Raw genomic sequence first — 15,171 nt, forward strand, 5'->3', positions numbered from 1 at the left:
TTCATGTGTCATTTCCTCTGAGACACGTCGTCAATTTAAGATGATGTTTCCTGACAGTTCTCATAAAACCAAGACAAGTTACGATGTTTAAAGCCCATAAAACAATGTCAAGTGTTTTATTAATCCAAGATTAAAATCAGATCCGGCAAGTTGTTTCTGACGTTTGGAAGTTTCGAAGGTTCCGATGGATTCAGCAGTTGACAGACAAAGAATGAAATTATATTTAAGCATGACAGCACAAGCTATTAACTACTGTGAACAACCTTAATTAAATAATCATGTGTTCTGTGTCATTTTATAATGAGGGCGAATTATTAGTTACACCTGGAAACTCTATGTGGTGAAATTAGAATGAGTCATCTGTCGGGTCAGAGTTAATCCTGCAGGGAACTCTTTTTTTACGGCTCGTGTGAAATAGGGATTCTCTCTCAGTGAAGTGAATTTAAATTTGTCTGAAAGAAAATTCCTCGTTCGTCAACTCGCTGCAGTAAATGAGGACGTATTGAATCCTTTATCAAAAAGTTATTCAAAATACTTTTCGAGGTGAACTTGTGAGCCGTGTTGAGATTAATAGAACAGGTTCTCTTCTGCTCTGATGTTGAACTAATGTCGAGTTTATTATCTCTCATTTTTAAGTTCTCCACCTTAATGTGTTGTGATTTGGTGCTTTAAAATGATCTTTTATTTCTATTAACCTTGTTTGGATAAGCGCCATACAAAAAGTGATTATTATCATGTAGAATTATTATAATGTAATATTTGTACCCGACGTGACTTAGGCTCCAATGGATCAGGTAATATTATTACAGATTAAAGTTTTATTCGTGTTATGCAACAAACGACAATCGACAGGAGCTAAATACACAGAAATACAGACGTTGTGTTGCGTACGTATACAACACGAACTCAGCTACCCATGTGCGACTTTGCGCGCCCCCTGGTGGCGTCCTTGACTTATAGGTTCTGCTCACATTTATTTCGTCTTGAATGATTAAACAGGAATATGTTGATGTGCGTTTGAGAATAAATCAAATTAAAGAATATGTTGTTCTCCATCTTGCTAGTTGAGTCAAATAAGGGCAAAGAAAGAAAGTTGTGCTTCCTCTCAGTTCGATTGTTTGGCTGAGTAAAGATCTCGAGCCACTTTAGGAATAATGCGGGACGCCTGGCTGGATGAGGTCGTGTTCGCCAGTCTCTTCTCAGTAAAGATGTAAAGCTGCTTTGCGGAGTAAATTAGAACTCCTGAAATATCAAACAAGTCCTTTCAGAGCGTCTTAGTGCTGAATAAGTAAAGTGTCCGTATCCTCTGGAGTGTGTTTGAAGCTGTGAAGTCACGGCCTCAGCGAGCCTCCTCCCCCCCCCCCCCCGACACAAAGACGCAGGCTTACTGTGCGCTCGGCTCCGTTCATTCACAGCCTCTGCAAATGAACATCCTATATCCGCTCCCCCCGCCCCCCCCCCCCCGAAAATACATCATGCATCATTAAAGGGAGCGCATGAAACACTTTGTGAGTCTCTGTGAATCCACGCCTGCACTCTGCCGCTTCTCCTGACTCCACTTCCCCCGGATCGTTTGCAAAAAAGCTGCACTTCCATAATTACAGAATCAATATAATGACCCTTAATCACAATCACTGCGATCATAGAATTATTAGGATCATTATTAGACGGAACATTTTTCCACTCACAGAACGGTTGTGTAAGCACTTTATCCACAGATTGACAGGACACTAATTGTCGCTGCTTTTCTTTCTGCTCTTTTCACTTCTGCTTCTTTTAATGACTTTCTCATCCTGTCTAATAAAGAACCACATCTACGTCTCCTTTAATTATCTTCTCCTCTCTTCCTTCACCTCTTCTCTCCATCCTAATGATCATATTTCCCTGTTTCTCCTCCGTCGGGTTCGCAGAGCTCACCGTCCACTCTCTCTCTTTTATAACTTTACTTATTTTTTTGGGTAATTATTTTTCGTCATATCTATCTTTATACGTATCCATCCGTCTGTCCTCCCCCTCACGCTCTCATTCCTCATCCATCTCTCACCTTCCTTTTCCCGCTAATGAGCAAAATGTCATCTGTCTCTGCTCCAGATCTGTCAGAAATCTCCCCTGACAGAATCAAACATTCATCACACACACAGACACACACAGACACACACACACACACACACAGACACACACACAGGCTGTGCAGGCCCTCGTCTCTGAGGCTTCAGAGCAGAGTTTGATCATCTGATAAAAACCTACATGCAGCAGCGATCCCGTCTTCCGTGCTGACTTCCTGTCTGCGAATGTCTATGTACTTCCTGTCATGTATGTTCAGAGCAACATGTTACCGCTTAGCCCCTGGGACACGTTAAATGTTTCTGCTGGTGTTCAGACTAAAGACTAAAAGACTGTGATCATGCAAATAGATTTAATACTGCATGAGATGTGTATCTGCGAAATCTGAAATCACCAAGACGATAAAAAGTGTGACCTGAAGGAGAAAGATGCACAACTGGAGCGTTTTCATAAGAACCTTCAAACGAGGTAAAGACAAAGAGCGTCATGTTGTAGACAGCGAATCCTAATGGATGTACGTACGTTCAGACAATCTATCCTCTGTACTTTTACACTTTACTTGAGTATTTATCGTCCTGATGACTTTTTCTGCTCGTACATTTTGAAAACAGGCCCCTTACTTTTTCATTTTAATGTATTTGAGAGGAGTTCTGTGTTTTTGTATCACTGCCGTCCCAATATTAGGTCAGATTTCTACCTATATGGATAATAACAAAGAACAGATGATTCTTTGTTGTATATATATATATATATATATATATATATCAGCACACAACAGACAAAACAAGGCATAAAAGACGTATCAAGCAGAAACAACCGCCCGGAGGAAATGTGACACGCATATGTCAGAGACAAGACGAACATGGAACAAAGTGAAGAATCCACCAACATCGCTGATAATGTCGACAACACTGACAACGAAGCAGCAACACAACATTCCCATCCGTTGACTTATTTAAATTAAGATTACTTTCCTCTCAGTTTAGGTTCTGAGAACTGAGTCGAGCTTCTCTGAACTTTGAATAAACAGGTGAACATCTCTTTGTGCAGCTTCGGGTTCTGTGAACTGAGTCCCGCTGCAGCTCTTTACTTCAGGTTCTATGAACGGAGTCCCGCTGCAGCTCTTGTGGACTGAGTCCTGCAGCAGCTCTTTACTTCAGGTCCATCAGCATCACCACAGACCAAACAAACAGACCTTTCATGACACGATTACAACAGGAACTGACTATAGAGCTACGATTACAGAATAAATGTGTTTTACATTCATTCATTTACTTTACGACTGAAGTGACACTCCGCCAGAGATAAAAGAAATGGAGCTACAGTCTTTCACCTCATCACAGAACTGAAAAAAGATCCCTCCCATGTAATTGACTGGTCCTGTCTTGTCATCGTCGTAACACAAAGCAGCGACCACAGCGAGCAGAGGGTTTGCAGAGGAAATGGTTTTGCGATAATGTGTTTTCAACGGGATGTAAATTACTGAGCCTTTTGTTTTGTTGTCTTCGTCAGGATCAGAATCGTAAAAGCGTTTGAAAAACACACGATGCCCAAGTTGATCATTCACAATTCTCCTGCTCCCGACATCTCCACATCTGCTGGGCCACAGACGTGTGATTACATTCATAAGAAACCACATGTCGGCTGCAGCATTATAGAGAAGCTACTGCAGGTACTTTACATCTTTACAAGCTCGCGCACACTCCAGTAAACTATAAAATCGGCTGGTAACAATGGAAGCTGATGGGTTTCTCCTTCAGGACCAATCACAGGACGTTGAAACACATGTTTGAAGTAAAAGAGTGAAATTACTAAAAAAACAGTGCAGCAATATGGCTCAGTTTAAATATATAATACATGAATATATATAGTATGAGCAGTAGAATATACAATGAAATATGCAGTAATGCAACTACTATTACTTGTGAATAATAGAGTACTGTGGTAATGTCACTCAGTGGGGTTGTGTTTTAAGTGTTTTAAAATGAATCATCTCATTAACTCATCAACTGTTAAAATGCTTGAACAACATCTGAGAACAACAAAGTCGATCAGGGGATTTCTTGTCCATTGGCACCTGCAGCCAAAATGTTTTATTCCCTCTAATCGTTACTTGATCCCTGACTTTAGTGTGAGCTGTTAATTCATCTTAGAAATAAGACCCTGGTCTTTGTCAGCGATGAAACAGGATTAGACCTGAAGGGAATTTAAAGTCTCTGCAGCAAAATGTTCCACTGTTGTTTCTTTACCCCCCTTTCTCAATATAATTATTTAATGTGATGTTTATAAGTTCATAAGAAAGCTCAGCCTCAGTTTGACTGATGTTAATTTATTTAATGACGTATTGACGAATCTCATTTGTTTCTCACTCACAGTAATGATGCCAAATGTTTAGATGACTTGAATTAATATTTAATCAATAGAAAACCGGGTGTACGATCGTCTAAATGTTTTAAAGCAGCTCAAAATAACTTAACAACTAAGAAAAGAAAAACGTTTTTAATTATAATGACAATAATACAAATAGATTAAAGAGATTATTACTATTTTAATTTGAAAAAATCAAACATAAAATCTATATAGTACATCAACTTCACACACACATATATATATATATATATATATATATATATATATATATACTTTATATATACTATAGTTTTGTCCAAAGTGGAAAACAACAGAAGAAACATCTGGGTTCAGCTGCTCAGTAAAACCACCGTCCAACAGTGTCGAGCACTGGGATTCTAATGCCTTGCTAAAGGGCAGCCGAGGAAAAACAGCTCGGAGAGAAACAGCCTATAACACAACGTCTGCTCAGGATCTGAAGCTGCCATCGATCAGCAGAGGGCACTGACGGCACAGAGTGGGCGAGGGAACGAGGGGATGTGGAGTAGAAGAGGAAGGAAGAATAGAAAGGGGGGAATAGGAGAAGAAGGCTGAAAAGGAGAGAGAGGGGAGTGATCTCAAATCAGACCAAATGATCCGCCCCTCAAATAAATAAAGATAATTCATATTTATAATGTTAATATTTACTAAGTATTACACCTTCAGGATCTGCTTCTTTCCACGTCCATATGTCTATAGTTCATACACGGAGCTATATATAAAGAATCGTCTCCATCGTCTCAGGAGCTGGAGACAGCTCGTCCCGTCATGTCTTGAATGTTCAATGCATTCGCTTTAATATATAGTTGGTTTATTTGTCAGCATGATTTCACACAAACTACAGAACTGATTTCCACTGTGAAGGGATGAGGCCAACTTTTTAAAACTATTTTATATGAGAGATAAATAATTAAGCGGTATGCGGACCAATGTCTTTTTCCTTTTATATTACCACTTGTTGGACCTTGGCGGGTGTATGTGCCATTATAATATTTATAATGTATTAAATATGATGAAACTTTACCTGAGTTCTGTCAGAGGCAGGAATAATTACCTCTTTCATAACTTAAATGAATAAATTCTGTAAAGGAACCCTGCAGACTTTTTAACCTGCGGTAGCATCAGCGTCCTTGTCGTTCTTTTGCAGCTGCACAGGGGAACATGCGGATATTACATTGCATCACATATTCCACTGATCACAAAGTGAAGGTAATGCAGTACGATGCATCAGCAAAGGGAGGAAAGAAGAAGCTTTGAGCAAGTAAACAAAGACGTAGACTTCATATTCAAAGTTTTATGGAAAAGAAATTCGTTTTTTTTGGGGGGGGTTTTACAAGACGGCTGCAGAAATTCACCCTTGAACTCGTGTTGTCACAGCTGGGAGGACGAGAGCGTGAGACAGAGCGGACAGAACACTGACAGACAATCTCAATTTCATCTTGATTCTGCACTGAACACGTGTTTAAGTGCTTCCAGTACAACCGCAGATTCAAATACGATGAGTCTCACTTGACGGTGCTGCAGCAGACAGCTCTCGTTTAAATATAACTCCCATCATGCTCTTCTCCGACCAGTTGCTCTACGTGTGCAGGTAAATGCATATCGTGGTATAATGAATAACATTCTGCATCAGAGTTGCATCAGCGTGTATGTGTCATATGTCACGATACTATGAATAATATACGATGTGAGTTTTGCACTGCAGTGACACCATGAATAATATATTCCCCAGTGTGTGTGTGTGTGTGTGTGTAGTTTGACACTATATGTATAATGTACTGAGCCACAGCCGAGCGCTCTTGATGTTCAGGTCTTACTGAAAAGAAGCAGCAGCAGAGAAAAAGCCTCGGCAGCAGCAGACTTAATGTGTTGTGTCCTCGCAGTTTAAGAAGGCTAAGCTCCGCTGACACTGTGTGGGCAACAACCTCCACTTTACAACACAAAAGCACAGTCAGGTCCTTAAAGACACACTCTGGCAAAATAACACACACCTGCAGTCTTCCACAGCATCCATCACCACCTCAGGAAAAAAAACGAAATGACTCCTAATGACCATCCTCCTCCTCCACTTGCTCTGATCTGTCCCCGTCTTTCGAAAAGAAGAAGGAACACTTTGCCTCCTCGCATCAGTCACAGGAACATGTTGTGGTGGCTCTGACCTTTTCCACTCGTTAGCAGGTGCTCTCTCCAATTAGAGCAGCTCACGCTGGAAGAGCAAACTCACAGCTCTTCGTAGACGACAAAAATAAATTCCAGATGTCAACAAACACTTCACTCACTCATGTAACTTCCCCTCGTCGTTTTTTTCAGGTTGTTGTGGAGAAGTGTTTCCTTCTCAGTTCATAGATATGATCGTTGCATATACCGCACAGACTGTAAAGCCCCTTTGAGGTGCATTTGAGATTCAAAGGATGAATCGTGAGAAAAAACAAATCTCAGTGAATACAGGTGACTCTGTTCTATTTAGGTACGGAGCCTTCCTTTATCTTATTGCACCTCCTGTGTCATGTCAAAATGACTGCTGTGAAAAAAGTCTGTTCACAGAAGCAGCTTCCTCGTTTATTTTGCTCTTCAGACACGATCGAGAAACCGGAGAGAGTCGGAGATGCACGAGGCTGACGAGCCATTACGAGACACGCAGGCAATTAAAAGGATCTTTGAATCAATTTGAACAGAAACGACGAGCCGGTGCTGGAAGAGGAGCGACGTCCTCTCTCCTCTTGGAAGTTCAGCGTGTAGCTGCAGCGTTTTGTTTGAATTTCACTCTTTTACTCTTAGACTCGATAAATCCTCTGATGATAAAAGCAGGGATTAGTTTCTGCCTGGTGTGGTAAAAAAAAAATGTCTGTACACTTTTTAATAATGGTCTGATGAGCTGAGTTTCAATTTAAAGTATGTCTGATGATTTATGAAAACCAAAGAGTACATGAAGTAAAGGGTTCGGGTTCAAATGTGTCGCTGATGGTGTCAGCAAATAAAATAATATACAGAGAAAATAGCAGGGAACCCAGACAGCTTCCTTGGGGAACACCGAAAGGCGAGTCGTGTTTTAGACCCATTATTCCAGTTTTATTATTATTTCCATCTGGTTTAAAACATCAGAGAATCCAATGTCTCAAGACAGTAAAAGAAAATGTTGTAAAATGTTAAAGATAAGGATGAAATTCATCATATAAGCTCTTGGAGAATTTACTAAAGACTGGATTTTGAAAGTTTCGGTGTAGCACAAGAGATATTTGCTGTATTTTCAACGTCCTGCACGTATAGAGGTGACTTTTCTCACAAATTCTTCACATTTTAAATCAGATATCTGTGTGATGAAGGATATTGGATTTAGAACTAAATCAATGTTAGAGAACAAAACCCCGGGAAAGTGTGTCCTTCTCTCAACATCTTTTTTTAAGGTCACAGACTCTTTGGCTCGTCCAGGGCTTCGCTTCGCTGCGGGAAGTTTACAGGAGCAACTCCGTCAAAAAGGCTTCTACCAATCCGGACTCCGCGCTTTCACAACACAATCATGTGATTTCAGAGGACACACACCAACAGAAAAGGCCAAAGTTATTCCATTGCTTCTCTTTTAAAAAAAAAAAATTCCACTCAGTGTCATAGTTTAACTGACACAGTGTGAAATGAGCCTGGGAACTGACACGTGACATGTGGCCGTGAGAATGAACGAACACAACAGCACAGCTAGAAAAACGGCGAGTTATGAAGGTGTCAGCGGTGTTGAAGGATCCCTGAGGTGTCAGGTGTGTGTGTGTGTGAGACAGAGAGAGAGAATGGGAGAGAGAGAGAGAGAGATGTACGTTACAGTGGCTGAGAGAAAAGCTCAGGGGCCGTGTGTTTATTCTGAGTCAGTGTGAACAAACTTTTTAGATTCTTTAGTACGCCAACCATTAAAAATACCAGGTGTTATGTTGAAGAATACAATTGTCCTGAATATCCTTTACTTTATATGTGTTGAGGCGTATTTGTTACTGAACAGTACAAGAATAAAGATTACTCCCCTGCAAATACTACACATCACTATCCAAGTATATTATTATTGAAACCTGGAGCCAGCCGGCAACTACATCTTCCTGAATTTATGTTTCTAAGTAAAATTGTTCTGTTCTATATATAAATGTTTTAGTTGTTTTCAACAGAATGTCCCAGATAAATAAACAAATCAAATCAAATGATCTTTTCTTATCTTGAATTCAAATTAACTTTTACCTGATTGTGTTGGTTTCAGCTAACCACAACCCTATTCATGCAAAATGTTAAAAACACCTTATCTCACAATGTTAAATAAAGTTTTAAAAAAACGTGGATCCACTTCAAAAGTAAACAGGTTCTTCATTAGCTCATATCTCACCCGTCCACCAAGTTTCAAGAAAGTCGGTTGAGTAGTTTTTGCGTAACCGTGTGACTAGCAGCAATGAAGTAACGACGTCCTCGGCAGAAGTAATACGAACTAAATTAATAAATAAGAAACATACAACAGCTTCCATGTAAAAATAATTAAGGAACTTTTAACTGTAAAATGTTCAAAAAGTTCTTTACCCTGTTCCAGTCGCTTTGATATAAAATCTGTATTCTCCTGGGAGAGCTGGATTCTTCTGGAGCTGCATACGCTCGTCGTCCTGCTTCTGTGGAGATGCTACGTGACGGGGTTTGCTGTACGTTTTCATTAGGCTGCGTCTCCGAGCGAGACTAAATGATTACATTCTGAGAGCGGGGTGAAAGAGTCGAGAGCGGAGCCGCCGCAGAGCTGCACAGTGACACGAGCGGTGGTCGGAATCAAATGAGCTCAACATGAAAACCAAATTACAAAAAAGTCCCAGTGGATGTTGAGACGCTGAGTCAAGTTAATCAAACTCTGTATGATCTTTAATCAGCTCTAGTTCATTAAATAAAACCTCACTGCTGTTATTTTTAAAGACTTTAATGTCGTTTATGAGTTTAGGTTTTATTTGTCTTTCAGCAGTGTGGTACTTTGAGATGCAGAACTCAGCGTTTTAGATTCACAGTACAAATCTATGCACAGCACATTTACTATCACACACCATTCATACACTGACTGCACTCAGCAACTGTCAGGGGAAACTTTGGGGATCAGCGTCTTGCACACTTGCAAGCCTAGGAGCCCGGGATCAAACCACTGACCTTGTAAGTGGACGACCCGCTCGTCCATAGTGGCTGTGATTTGAGCTAAATGCTTACAACCGCATGATAAACACATTTACAATAAAAATACAAACATATCCCAGCGACTACAAGAGGGTTCAATGTCTAACATGTTCATCATCATACTTCAGCATTGTTGTTTTCTTTACCCCAGAATGGAGCCTTTATATTTTAATACTTTATATTTTACTACTTTATATTTAAATACTTTATATCATTAGTGGCAGCCATGTTTTGTTTTTTTTACAGTAGCTGAAACTGGACAAACTAAACTTTTTGAGTTTTTTATGCCGACTGAAAGTTTCCACAGATTCTCCTTCATGGGTGAGGTGAGGGGTGTTCAGCTGCAACATGACACTCCACCACTAGATGTCACTAAATTCTACTCACTGAACCTTTAAGTATCCAAACATTACACAACCGTTGTAATTTCTGCAGTTATGAGTCGGTTGAGTTGGGCTGTTAAATAAGTTATAGATGAATCTCTGAGCCCATCGGCTACCGTCAACAAATTATCTTCTGGGAGCAACGGCCAATATTTTGTGGCCTCCAGTGTAGACGGTGGTTTTCTGGGCCAAGACTTCGTGACGAGCATCTTTAGATGCAAGAATGAAAATGGAGCAGAGCCACGACATCGAGATCTCTTAGGTGGAAGAAAATTTTAAAAATAGAAAATTAAATTTAAGTTATAACAAAAATGTTGTGGCCATATCAAGAACTGAATACATTTCAGGATTATTTCTCATTTATATTTGAGGATTTTTACTTTGTGCTTTTTTATTATTATTGGTTGAATTATTTTATCGTCTCTTCGTCTTTATTTTGCGGTTTAGTGTTTTTCTTTCCGTTATGATTTCGCAGGATGTTGTGCGGCTGCTGTTCTCATTTAAAATACGTTATAAATACATTTGACTTGATCCGACTTGACGTCTCTTGACCGTGGGGCTCCTCAGTGAGCCGAGCGGCCGGCAGAGACTTGAACAAAATGAAAACTTCATGAGATCAGAAATCTGCACATTTATAATAAATGATGCAGACGCTCCCTCTCCCGCAAATCTGATCCACGTTAGCTGCAGTTTAACGTGATTTCAGTCACACTAGTGCATCAACATTTCCTCTTTAATAATTCAACAGTTTCAATCTGATGTGATTTATCTCCTGTTTGAAAAAATGAGGCCACTGACGGCACACATCACAGTTAAACTCACCAGTCATTAGTTATGTGGTGCAGCAAACAGAGGAGGGAGGATTTAGAATCCCGTCCATTTAGAAATGCGTATAGAGTTCCAGTTGAGATTAGCTTTGGTGCTAAAGATAAAGATAATGTTGATTATTAGAGGGTTAGAGTGGAAACTGTAAAATATGCACAAACAAAACTTCCATACAGAATCTGATCGTCAGGCTTCATAATTTATAATAACTCATAGCTGACCGATGCTGTGACTTCACTTTTGATTCATTCTAATGTGCATATTAAGGCCTCAGTCAGTACGAGACTAAATTACAACTTAATTGGTTAATTGCAGTAAAAGAAAAACTCAATGTGAAAAAGTCACACTCAATAGAGACCAAGTAAATTTAGCACTGTGGCCATTAACTCTCACTCTGCCCTTATTATATTATTATTATGATTATTAACATCTGCACTCGTGCATTAACGGTGGAAACAGAAGCTCAGCAGTGGATCCTCCAGAGGCTCCGAGCTCCGACAGAAACACGTCATGTGGAAAGGCCTGAGGACGGGATCAAACCGAGCTGTGACAAATGAAACGAGCCTGGAACGGGGGAGGCGGTGGTGTTTCCTCCAGGCAAACACAGACGCTTCGAACAATTAGAATCCAAGAATATTTCACATTTGAATTCTGCGTTCATCACAGCGCAAACTGAAGTCGTCAGTCTGCACCGAGCAGCACACATGCCACAGTTTAGTTTAGAGCAACAACTTTTTGTCCTCATCGCAGGAACTTCGAGATATTTCATATTTTAATCTCGACTCTGAAGGAAACTCAATCGTGAAGATCGCCCCCTGGTGGTTGGCCATGTTAGTGGACGGGACATTGACCAAACCAAAGAGTGAAAGAACATATAAACTTTCCTCAGAGATGTTTTCTGTAGTTTTAAGTGGCTCTTATCAACTGATGGTCTTAATTAGTTATTTGACGACTCGAAACAGACTTAATTGTCTTGATTGGCAGGTGAGACTAACTCCTGATTGGTTCAGTGCGTGTGTCGAGAGGACCTGGACACCACGGCCACCGGTCTATGAGCGTCATTATCACCAGAGACATGCTCTCAGCAGAGATGACCAAATAATGTCAAAAGATAGTTTGGCTTCTTCTTTGTAAAACAGGAGGAAGTGTAAATGCGTTCACCATCTTCTCTTACAGTCTATGTACCCGGATACAAATTCAATGAATCATGTGACCTGTGAAACTATCATGAGATCGCCTGGTTAATGAGATTTAATCATATATTTTAATATGTTTGTATTTCGACAGAATGGTTTTTGATATCCCTCAGCTGACCGTTAATTTCTCCAGATGCGTAGATACTCTCTCAACCACAGGCGTGCTCTCTATGTCCCAGTGATGGTGCATCATTTATTTACTCTTTACAATCTCACAAAGATAAACGACTGTGAACATTACTGCTGGTTTGAAACTTTAACAAGAGACGTTTTGATTATCATCCTGTTCCTCGTGCCCACAAAGCCCCGTTTTGCTTCATAAACACGTGAAGAAACAAATGACTAGTTTACAATCCTGCGGAGCCTCAGCAAAGATGCAGAGATGAGTCGCAGCTTACAGATGAAATCCTCCTGAATCCGAGCGCAAGCAGACAGAAAATGTGATGCAGGAGCTGCTTTATTAGAGTCATAACTCTAATCCGACCGAGCAACTACACAATATACCCTGTGGGCCCTGCTTCGAAAACACAACTCTGTGTTTCCTGTGCAGCTTAATGTGGGGAACAAAGCATTATGGGTAAGAGGTTCAACACACATGAGAAGTAATCAAGGTAAACGTACTGGGGTCAGAACGCTTCCACATATTGGTTTTATTAAAGACCACATACTTTTACATTAATAATAAATAGGAATGTTTTACAGGAACAATCACGAAATGTCTTTTATTCCTTAATCCAACACACAAAACACTACAAACGCTGGGCCAGTAGGTGGCGATAAAGCAGATTTCACATTCAGATTTGATGCACGTGCACGGGTTTCTCATTATGTTGCAACCAACCTTCATTTATCTGCACAGGAGCCAATCACAAGTCACCGACACCTCAGTCGATCCGGCACCATCACCACGACTCCGTCCACATCTACACACGACAAACACACACTAGTTGTGAGGTCTGGGTTTGTACAGAGAGGAAGACGTCAGAGCAGAAGTGAAACTACGACACAACGACACAAAGGAGAAGGAAGAGATCGACACCCCCGAGAGTGAGGGTGGTTTTCACAGAAGTGATCTCAGACGCAGAAGCAAGATGCGTGAATTTGACGTAAAGAATAAATAAAGATCTGCTCAGTTTTTATCTCCGTGAATCTATATTTGTTCAATCAGCTGTGAAGCCGACGTTGAAGACGGAGCGAGTACAAGTGCCCTGAGGCAAATTACCACCACACTGTGCATCGCACTCGGTGTCTTGTTCGCTCTCCCTTCATTTAACCTCCGTGTTAACGTGTTCCAGGGGGAGCAGGCAGCGGCGGTGCAGCCACCACACTTGTGCAGTCTGTTCAGGTGCGAGATTTAGGTCTGTCACAGTCTGTCCATTAAGTGGCTTCGCTCAGAGCCTCGGGTGCTCGCTGGAGGTTGAGCTAAAGACGGGTAGAGTTTGAGAAGGTCAGCGTGGATTAGAATTCACTTAATAGAGAAAATGACAGAAAAAACCTGAAACTGACTGTTACTTTCTGCTTTGAGCACAATTTAAAGCTTCCTGGGGAGACAAAGAGGAGGAATTACCAAAATATAAATATTCATCACAGGTGTTTTCTGCCAGTTTGAGTCAGAAGCTGATGTCATACTGGTCACAGCAGCTTTTTTGCAGCCAAGCCAGGGACGACTGCATCCTGAGACATCTCACCAATGCATCGTCTCTTTCATGCTGTCATGCTTTCTAGACATTAAGCGGGTGGTAAATGATGCTGCGGCACCGAGTTAAACATCTTGTTCCATTACGTTTGAGAGGGTGTCTTTGATTCTTCATCTGTTTCCCTGTGTCTCCTTGGGATAAAGAAAATGGGTTTTGAAGATGACTCAAAAATAGAATCAAAAAGCTCAGAGGCAGGAATCCTTGGAACATATGACCTGTAAGATCCACAGGGTTCTGTCATCAAGGGAATATACGTGTGTACAGCGAGATTTAAGGAATCAGTGGAGGAAGTGGAGGGAATCTACTCTGGAAAATCCTTTAAAGCAGAAACATCCCTCAAATGTTGGTGAATATTTAACCTGACCTGTAAATGTGAAGTCTGTTAGCAGCAAGAGTTAAGTTAAACTGAAATATAATGGAACTAGTAAAGTTTCTTTACGGTAGAAGATCGTAGTTCATCGGTTTTACTGCCTGTGGTCGTGTCCGCCCGAAAAACAAAACAAAGCAAAACGGTCGTCAGCAGTTTGTTCCACATTAAAAAAAAAAAAATGCTTCCAGAGCATATTTTACATTTACTGAAACTTATAGAACTGGATCTTTGTGTGAGTTTTAAAACTGCGTAACAGGGATGTTTCAAGTGGCTCTGGTACCGGACGTTCATTTAGTTTTCTGGATTCATGTTTTACGCCTGATCCAGGTCGATCAGCTACGATTTGATTTTCAGGGTCGTGTTAAACATTTCCATGGTAACAACAAGGTCCACCAATCAGAAATGTCACGACAACACCAGAGGATTGTGGGTAGTGCAGGACTTCTCCTTGAGTTCCTGAATAAACCAATTTCTTTCTTAAAACACGTTGAAATCGTTCAGACTTCTACAGGAGAAAATAACATTTCGTCTCACAGTCTCGTAGCTTGTGGTCGGTTATGGTAACAGTAGTAAAGCTGACAATCAAAATCTCTACTTGGAAGATAAATGGGATTTTAAATTAAATGTTCCGAACAGAAACCACACTTTCTATTATCACGTGCACTCATGTGTTAGGTGCACCGATCACTGAATACAGTAGCTGATCCAAATGTTGATGAACCTCTCAAAGCTCAAATCAAACGTTAATCTTCTCATCTTTTAAATACGACGTGTAAATTATGATCTAGTGATCTTCTCATGATCAATAATTATTAACCTAAACATGAAAAGTTTCTTTGAAATGAAACATCTTCTTCTTCTTCCAGCACTTTCACGCTGGCTCCAGTTGGACTGGTTCCAGCGCAGATGTTCCTGAGGTTGACTAATCACCAGCGAGCGACTGAAATCCAGCCAATCGGGTCACTTCATAAATTTGGACTGGAAAGGCTCCAATTACACACGAGTTAGTCTGAGCCACAAAGAGAAACTGTCCAACACTGGATTGTTGAACCTCATTAAACGTTCACACACTCTGA

The 15,171-nt window shown here is 40.6% G+C and overlaps 1 protein-coding gene across 7 annotated transcripts in view; it reads right to left on the reverse strand.

Moving 5' to 3' along the window:
- The window catches only part of LOC109644230 (glutamate receptor-interacting protein 2-like), a 175,875-nt gene that overhangs the window by 71,069 nt on the left and 89,635 nt on the right, over window positions 1–15,171 (reverse strand). The window lies entirely within an intron of this gene.

Source organism: Paralichthys olivaceus, chromosome 2 (genome assembly GCF_024713975.1).
Source record: "Paralichthys olivaceus isolate ysfri-2021 chromosome 2, ASM2471397v2, whole genome shotgun sequence".
NCBI classification, from domain to species: domain Eukaryota; kingdom Metazoa; phylum Chordata; class Actinopteri; order Pleuronectiformes; family Paralichthyidae; genus Paralichthys; species Paralichthys olivaceus.